This window comes from Sapajus apella, unplaced genomic scaffold (genome assembly GCF_009761245.1).
Source record: "Sapajus apella isolate SASKATOON/1434 unplaced genomic scaffold, GSC_monkey_1.0 scaffold45, whole genome shotgun sequence".
Taxonomy (NCBI): Eukaryota; Metazoa; Chordata; class Mammalia; order Primates; family Cebidae; genus Sapajus; species Sapajus apella.
The window spans coordinates 13,554,519-13,562,899 of record NW_022436985.1 but is presented as its reverse complement, the minus strand read 5'-3'; the positions used below and the strand labels follow the sequence as shown (position 1 = coordinate 13,562,899).

Below are 8,381 nucleotides of genomic sequence, written 5' to 3'. Positions count from 1 at the left end.
GGTAATCCTTCTGTTCTAAATCCTCATTTTAGTCAGATGTTTTTTTTTCTCTACAGGGACTTTATCTGACAGAATTTTCTCAAGTTTTGTTTCAGCTGAGTAATGCCACTTGGTGAGTAGAAGCTTTTGTATGAGAGAATTTCACCGGCTTAACAGGAGAAAGAAAAAAAAAGGGAGAAAGGAAGAGGAGAAAGAAGGAAAGAAGACAGAGAAAAAAGACAAGAGAAAGAAGGGAAGACTTTTAAAATATTTTGAAAAATCGGTGAGGTCAGAAACTGGCCTGGGTAAATTTAAAGTCATAAGGATATGTAAAACCAATACAGGTTGAGCCATCCCAAATCCAGAAATCCGAAACCCATAATGTCCCCAAATCCAAAACTTTGTAAGCACCAACATGACACTCAAGGGAAATGTTCATTGGAACATTTCAACTTTTGAATTTTCAGATTGAGGATGCTCAAGCAGTGTAATGCAAATATTCCAAACTCTGAAAATATGTGAAATCCAAAACAATTCTGGTCCTAAATGTTTTGGATAAGGGATACTCAGCCTGTATGCCCTTTGCTGCTTGATAATGGTGAGCAGAGAATTAGCTCATATCCTAGCCAATCCACCTATCATCCTTAGGGTATGAGCTTTGGTTCTTTTGGTCAATAATCGTAATGGATATAGGCTGAATAATCCACACATCTCCCGATGAGTGGTGGTGGTATGCCTGGCTCCATGATAAATTAAGGTCTACCATGGAATCTATGATAAATTAAATCTATGTCTTTCATCTCAGAAGCAACGTAATTTGATCAGCACAACTATGTAATTATATACGTTTCTTATAACTTCTGGACTGACATCTATTACTGACTTTTAGAAGAAAAAAGAGAAAAAAGCACAATCAAACCTGGCTGATATTTTAAAAAGATTTTTTCCTTGTAAAAATAATGCAAGCTTGGGCAAAAAAAAATTGAAAAATATAGAACAATCATCGATGAACAACTCTGTTAATAATGTGCAACATGTCCTGCCTGTATTTTTTCATTTGAGAACATACTATTTTGCATTCTTTTTAAAAACTTAACCTTGTATCAAAGTTTTTATAAATATTATTTTAAAGAGCTGCATAATACTTTATCGTTTGTGTAGAACAGAATCTTAACATCTTTAAGGAACTATGTTGACCTGTATGTCTTGCTACTTGCTAGCTTTGTAAATTTAGAAAATTAATATAACTTTCTGAGCTTCAATTGTTGTGAAGATTGAATTAAATCATCCCTGTAAAGAGTTTAGTACATTGCTTGGTACATAGCAAGTATTCAATAAAAGTTATCAATGATAATAACTTGTCCATAAAAATCCTTATTCCCATTTCAGTTAATTGACTTAGGAAAGATTCTTAGATATGAAGGCAAAGGATCTAAACACAGTTAAGATTCTTAATGCATATTATAAAACTTTTCTATGTATATAATAATAATTTATGTCCCACAAGTAATGGACAAGTAACTTTCTTACCAAGTCTTTGCCTACAAAAAGAATCTTTTTTTTTAACTTAAACTTATTTAATAAGTTAAAATATGATATCTCAGGCCAGGCGTGGTGGCCCATGCCTGTAATCCGAGCACTTTGGGAGGCAAGGCGGTGGAATGTCTGAACTCAGGAGTTTGAGATCAGCCTGGGAAACATGATGAAATCATGTCTCCACGAAACATACAAAAAATTAACTGGCATGATTGCTCATGCCTATAGTCCTAGGTATTCAAGAGGCTGAGGTGGGAGGGTTGATTGAGGCTGAGGGTTCAAGGCTGTGGTGAGCTGTGATCATGCCACTGCGTTCTAGCCCAAGCGACAGAGTGAGACCCTATCTCAATTATTTTTTTAAATAATAAATAAATAATAAATACCACACACACACACACAGTATTTTATTACTTGTTAAACTGGAGTTTTTTTTTAAATTTTTTCAAGGAATATTAAACATTGCATTTTCTTTCTCTGTGTGGAAATTGGTGAATTTTCTGTTAGTATCTGTTGCTGTCTGAGTCACTTTAATTCCTTATTCAAAATCATCCAGAGCCATATCTATAGTATGTCTCCAGTGTCATCCCACACCCCACATTCCACACCCTACAATGGCAGAAATATCTCTTTCCACTTACTTAGTCAATTTCTCATTCTCTCCCTTTCTCTGCCCACCTGCCCACCTTCTACCTCCCTCTCCCTTTCTCCGTTAGATAGAGCTAAGCTCACTAAGGCAATGCTTCTCAATCTTGAATAACCTTAGAGAATCTTATTATAATGTAGATTCTGAATTTCTAATAAACACCCCAATAACACTGATGCTGTTAGCTTTCCAACCTACTCTGTATGAATTACTGGGGGTATCTTGCAGTTGATCCAAGCTATTAGAGCCCATGAAAAGCACCTCCCTTCATGATTTTCAATTGTTGAAGGAAAAAGCTGCAGACGAGAATCTGCCAAGGGAAAACTATAAATACCCATAGTCTAAGGTCCAATGTGAGGTCTGAAATTTCCCATTCTAGTGGGTGATGTCAGGATTTGAATCAGCAGTTATCAATTAGTTTTGATTTTAAAAGTTCATTGACACTGTAGCATCTAACGGCTTATCTGCCATGATCTTCCACCACAGACCTCTGTGGGTTCTGGTATCTTGATAGTCACTCTGGCTTTACTGCCTGTTAGGATGAATAGTCATGCCTAAGATGATTAAGTATTATCATCTGGCTTCTGCCATTCTGAAATCCTGGAAGATTAAATTCCAGGAGCTCCATTTCATGGAAATATCTTTTATTGTCAACACAGCCTGCAAATAAATTTACAACTGAGCTTCTCAAAGATCCTGTAGGCCCTCTTGCCAGTGAATTCCACACTGCCCCAGGGAAGGTAATATCTTCCACAGCCTGCCAAGAAACAGAATCAAGCAATAGGCGCTGTTCTTGCAGAATCAACCCTTTCTAACACCACTGCTTTTCTTCAGACTTTGACCCTTTCTACAACACTCTGCCAAGGGAGTTCCAGTGTCCCCACTTCATCACCATGTCTAAGGGCCAAAGAGCCATTACAGTATCATATTAGAATCAATTCCAGGCATCCTTGCCAGTACCCTGCCTCAAGTCATGTGTGAGTGCTCCAATGTCAACACATTTTCCTCTTGTTGGCCTTAAATTCTATTCCCTTCCCCCACCACCCTAGTCCAACAAGATATCCATTCCCACAAATGTTATCATGTTCCTGTCCATCATCATTAGTCAGAATGGGAAGGTATTCTGGTGTTTAAGCTCATTCCTCACAGAGTTGGGACAGTATTTCTCTACTTTTAGCTGTACCAAAACTTGACCTTGTTATCAGTCTGGAGGCAATAAGGGAAGTGAAGGGAGTTCTAGAGCAGTGCCAAGGATATCTTGCAAGACACTTGCCTCAGATGAGGTCTTTGCAAGGTTTCCAGGCAAGAGGAATCTGCTATCTTCTACTTATCCCACTAGAAATGGAACAGCTGTGTGTATGGTCTGTTCTCATGTTGCTGTGAAGAAATACCCAAGACTGGGTAATTTATGAAGAAAAGTGTTTTAACTGACTCACATTTATACATGGCTGGGGAGGCCTCAGGACACATACAAGCATGGAAGAAGGTAACTCTTCACAGGGTAGCAGGAGACAGAATGAGTGCAAGCAAGGGAAATGCCAGATGCTTATAAAACCATCAGATCTCATGAGTCTCAGTCACTATCATGAGAACAGGATGAGGGCAACCACCCCCATGAGACTATCACTTCCCAGTAGTTCTCCCCTACAACATGAGGGGATTATGAGAACTATAATTCAAAATGAGATTTGGGTGGGGACACCACCAAACCAAATCATTCCACCCCTGGTTCCTCCCAAATATTATGTCCTCACATTTCAGAACACAATCATGCCTTTAAAACAATCCCACACAGTCTTAACTCATTCCAGCATTAACTCAAAAGTCTAAGACTAAAATCTCATCTGAGATGAGGCAAATCCCTTCTGCATATGAGCCAACAAAATCAAACACAAGTTAGTTTCTTCTAAGATACAATGAGGATACAGACGTTGGATAAATACACCCTTTCCAAGAGGGAGAAATCGGTCAAGAAAAGGGGCTACAGGCCCCATGCAAGTCTGAAATCCAACAAGGTAGTCATTAAATCTTAAAGCTCTAAAATAATTTCCTTTAACTCCATGTCTCACCTTCAGGTCACACTGATGCAAGAGGTGGGCTCCCATGGTCTTGGGTAGCTCCACCCCTGTGGTTTTGCAGGATACAGCCCTCCTCCAAGCTGTTTTCACAGGCAGGCATTGAGTGCCTCCAGCTTTTCCAGGCATATGAGGCAAGCTGTCAGTGTACCAACTCTTCTGGGGTCTAGAGAATGGTGGCCCTCTTCTCATAGCTCCACTAGGCAGTTCCCCAGTGGGGACTCTGTGTGGGGGCTCCAACTCCACATTTCCTTTCTGCACTGCCCTAGTAGAGGTTGTCTGTGAGGGTTTCAACCCTGCAGAAAACTTCTGCCTGGACATCTAGGCATTTCCATGCATCCTCTGAAATCTAGGCAGAGGTTCCCAAACCCCAATTCTTGATTTTTGTCCACCCAGAGGCTCAATACCGTGTGTAAGTCACCAAGGCTTAGGGCTTGCACCCTCTGAAATAATAGCCTGAACTTTACTTTGGCCCCTTTTAGCCACAGCTGCAGCTGAGGAAGCTGGGACACACCATGTCCTGAGGCTGCACAGAGCAAGGGGACCCTGGACCTGGCCCAGGAAACCATTTTTCACTTTTAGAACTTTGACCCTGTGGTGGGAGGAGCTGCCATGAAGGTCTCTGACATGCCCTGGAGACATTTTCCCCATGGTCTTGGTGATTAACATTTAGCTTTTTGTTACTTATGCAAATTTATGCAGCCTGCTTGAATTTCTCCCCAGAAAATGGGATTTTCATTTCCATTTTTCTTGCTTTTTTTTCTTGAAGTGGAGTTTTGCTTTTGTTGCCCAGGCTGTAGTGCAATGGCATGATATCAGCTCATTGTAACCTCCACCTCTCAGATTCAAGCGATTCTCCTGCCTCAGCCTCCCAAGTAGCTGGCATTACAGGCATGTGCCACCAAGCCCGGCTAATTTTGTATTTTTAGTAGAGACAGAGTTTTGCTATGTTGGCCAGGCTGGTCTTGAACTCCTGACCTTAGGTGATCAGCCCACCTTGGCCTCCCAATGTGCTGGGATTACAGGTGTGAGCCACAGCACCTGGCCCGGGGTTTTCATTTGTATTGCATTCTCAGGCTGCAAATGTTCTAAACTTTTATGTTCTGCTTCCTCTTGAACACTTTGCCGCTTAGAAAGTTCTTCTGTCAGATACCCTAAATCATCTCTCTCAAGTTCAAAGTTCCAGACATCTCCAGGGCAGGGGCAAAACGCTGCCAGTCCTTTTGCCAAAGCATAGCAAGAGCGCCTTTATTCTGGCTCCAACAAGTTTCTTATCTCCATCTGAGACCACCTAAGCCTGGATTTCATTGTCCACATCATTATCAGCATTTTGGTCAAAGCCATTCAACAAGTTTCTAGGAAGTTCCAATTTTTCCCACATCTTCCTGTCTTCTGTATCCTCCAAGTCTCTAAGAAGTTCCAAAATTTCCCACATTTTTCCTGTCTTCTTCTGAGCCCTTCAAACTGTTGCAACCTGTTGAAGCCGTTACCCAGCTACAAACTTGCTTCCGCATTTTTGGGTATTCTTACCGCAGCACCCCACCACCTCGGTACCAAAAACTGTATTAGTCCATTTTCATGCTGCTATAAAGAACTGCCCAAGACCAGATAATTTCTAAAGGAAAGAGGTTTAATTGACTGACAGTTCTTAATGCCTGAGGAGGTCTCAGAAACTTACAATCATGGCAGAAGTCACCTCTTCACAGGGCAGGAGGAGAGAGGATGAGTGCAAGCAGGGGAAATGCCAGATGCTTTTGAAACCATCTCATGAGCCTCACTCACTATCACGAGAAGAGTACGATCCAATCACTTCCCACTGGGTCCTTCCCATGACATGTGGGGATTATGGGAACTACAATCAAGATGATTTTGGGGTGGAAACAACCAAATCATATCACTTTGTTATCTTTCTTAGGTGAATAACACCTACTTCTGGCATTGGTCAAAATAGAAAGAACAGATAAAAAGTTAAAAGTACCAGATTTTGGTTTGAATTGCGTGCTGATTAGGTAAAATCTGTCTGCAAAGCTTATATTTCTCTAGTTTAGGTTTTGTCCTGATAGAAGCATAGCTTTCATACTTTAAAGGGCTCCATTGTGCCATGATGGTCTTGGCTTTAGTTGTGTGAGCTTCTTTAGTAAATTGTAGGTTATTGTTTGAAAATGTTCAACTGAAAAGGCCTTTGGCCAAGGTTTGGAAGGTTGTCTTTTAAAAAGAGAAACCACCCTGCTTCCTCCAGATATTTATTCCACTAGAAATGTTTATTGAAAATTAGAGAGCATCCTTCTCCTTCTTTATATTATTCATTCTTCCTCCTTAACCTCCTGCTTCTCACTAAATAAGTTTGAACACTCTGGACTATGTACACTTTTAACATCTTAAGCTGAAATGAGGCAGTTGAGCAAAGAGAAAATTTAAGTCATCATTACTCACATCAAAATATGTATTATTAATATGTGCACATGGGAATAACCATGTTTAATTCCAAATTTTTATCAGAACAGATGAGAGGACTATCAGAATTTTCATTAGGAGAAGGAGAAAATAAAAATGAAACTGGGAGACAGATCTGTGAGGTATGGATGTGCAGAGTCCCACATGAGCCTGACGCCTCTGAGCGTTAACACATGGTCCCCCATCAAAGGTCTGTATATGCAACTCAGCTGCTGCCCTGACAGAAGATTTGGTGTTGTTAACACACACTTCATTAAAATACCAGCTAAAATCCAAGTTTTAAATCCCACAGTTTGTGTTAGTTGATAAAACTCAATTGCTTCTAATTACTGTTAGTGCAGCTTTAAAATAATATTTTGTTGTAATAAAGGACTCAATATGACAAGTGAGAGCTGGCCCACTGAACTGGAAACACCAGAGGGAACGCGTGCACACACAGCATTGACTGCGCGCCTGATTTGTTCTTCTGAACATTTTTCAAGCACCTAACAGAGGAACAAAAATGACCAGTCTTCAAATGGATTTTGAAAGGCTGGAGATGATTCAAACATCAGATACCGTTTGCATCTCTGCTTGGTCACCGCAGCTTGAGAGGTGGAGCACTGAAGTCAAATGAGACAGGCAGAATTGTGGTTTTTCAATGCTTTCATGGAACATGCACCAAAAATAGCCAATGTTCTCTTCTTGCAATGTTTCTACTTACTTCTTCTACCTGCTTCCTAAAAGATTGTCAACATTAGCACATTTGATAAGATGAAACATCTTCAAATATTAAAACTTGTTGGCCTTAGCATTGGAAAAGAAAGGAGAATCTTCTCTTTCACCAATCTCTTCTCCTCACTGCAATCCAGAAATATTGGTCTTAAGATTTCTCCAGTAGGCTGAGCTACTTTCCACCTCTGCCTTTAATTCTTGCTTCTGCCCCAAACCCATACTCCCTCCATCCTACCTCTCTTAACCTAACTCCTACTCAACCTTTGTGTCTCAGTTCAAATTCTAATCCTGAGGGAAGCCGTCCTGACCCTCATGTTTAAGTTCATCCCCCATTGTGTACACACTGTCACTACATCCTACATGTCTCCTTCAGAGCATTTTAATCAAAGCCATGATTATTTCCCTATTTGTTTTATCTACTCTCCCAGTTAAGCTCAAAACATATGAACCCCTCTATCCTGTCTGTTTACAGCCAGATACGAAGTACATAGGCCATAGTGACTAACTCCTAAATAAATAACAAAGATCAAAAAATTGAAGTGACTTTTTAAAAGTATTGAGAAGACTAAGATACTAATAAGCAGATGTTGGCTATGAACAAGGCAAAATGTTTGGTGAGTGCTGGCTTCAGCAGCACATATACTATAATTGGAATGACAAAGAGAACATTAGCATGGCCCCTGTGCAAGAATGACACACAAATTCATGAAGTGTTCCATATATAATTGCTTTCAATAAAAATTATTATAATTAAAATGTTTGGTGAAACAGACCTCACTCAACGAGACAGAAAGGAGAATCTTCTCATCTGTTGGTAAGGACCTCGGAGGAAGTTCTCAAATCCTCTTGGAGAAACCCAAGTTTATAAATTGACAAGCAATTTTCTGTTAGGAAAAACAATCCTCTCAGTGTTTTATCCCACATAAACAGGTGTCCCAGATTGGTTCATATCAGAAATATCTCTATTTCTGCTCAGAGAC

At 40.2% G+C, this 8,381-nt stretch overlaps 1 non-coding gene across 1 annotated transcript; it reads left to right on the top strand.

Moving 5' to 3' along the window:
• Positions 1-8,019: 8,019 nt before the first annotated feature.
• On the top strand, positions 8,020-8,126 carry LOC116524577. The gene has a single exon (XR_004257402.1). It is a non-coding gene; the product is annotated as a U6 spliceosomal RNA (small nuclear RNA).
• The last annotated feature ends 255 nt before the right edge of the window (positions 8,127-8,381 follow it).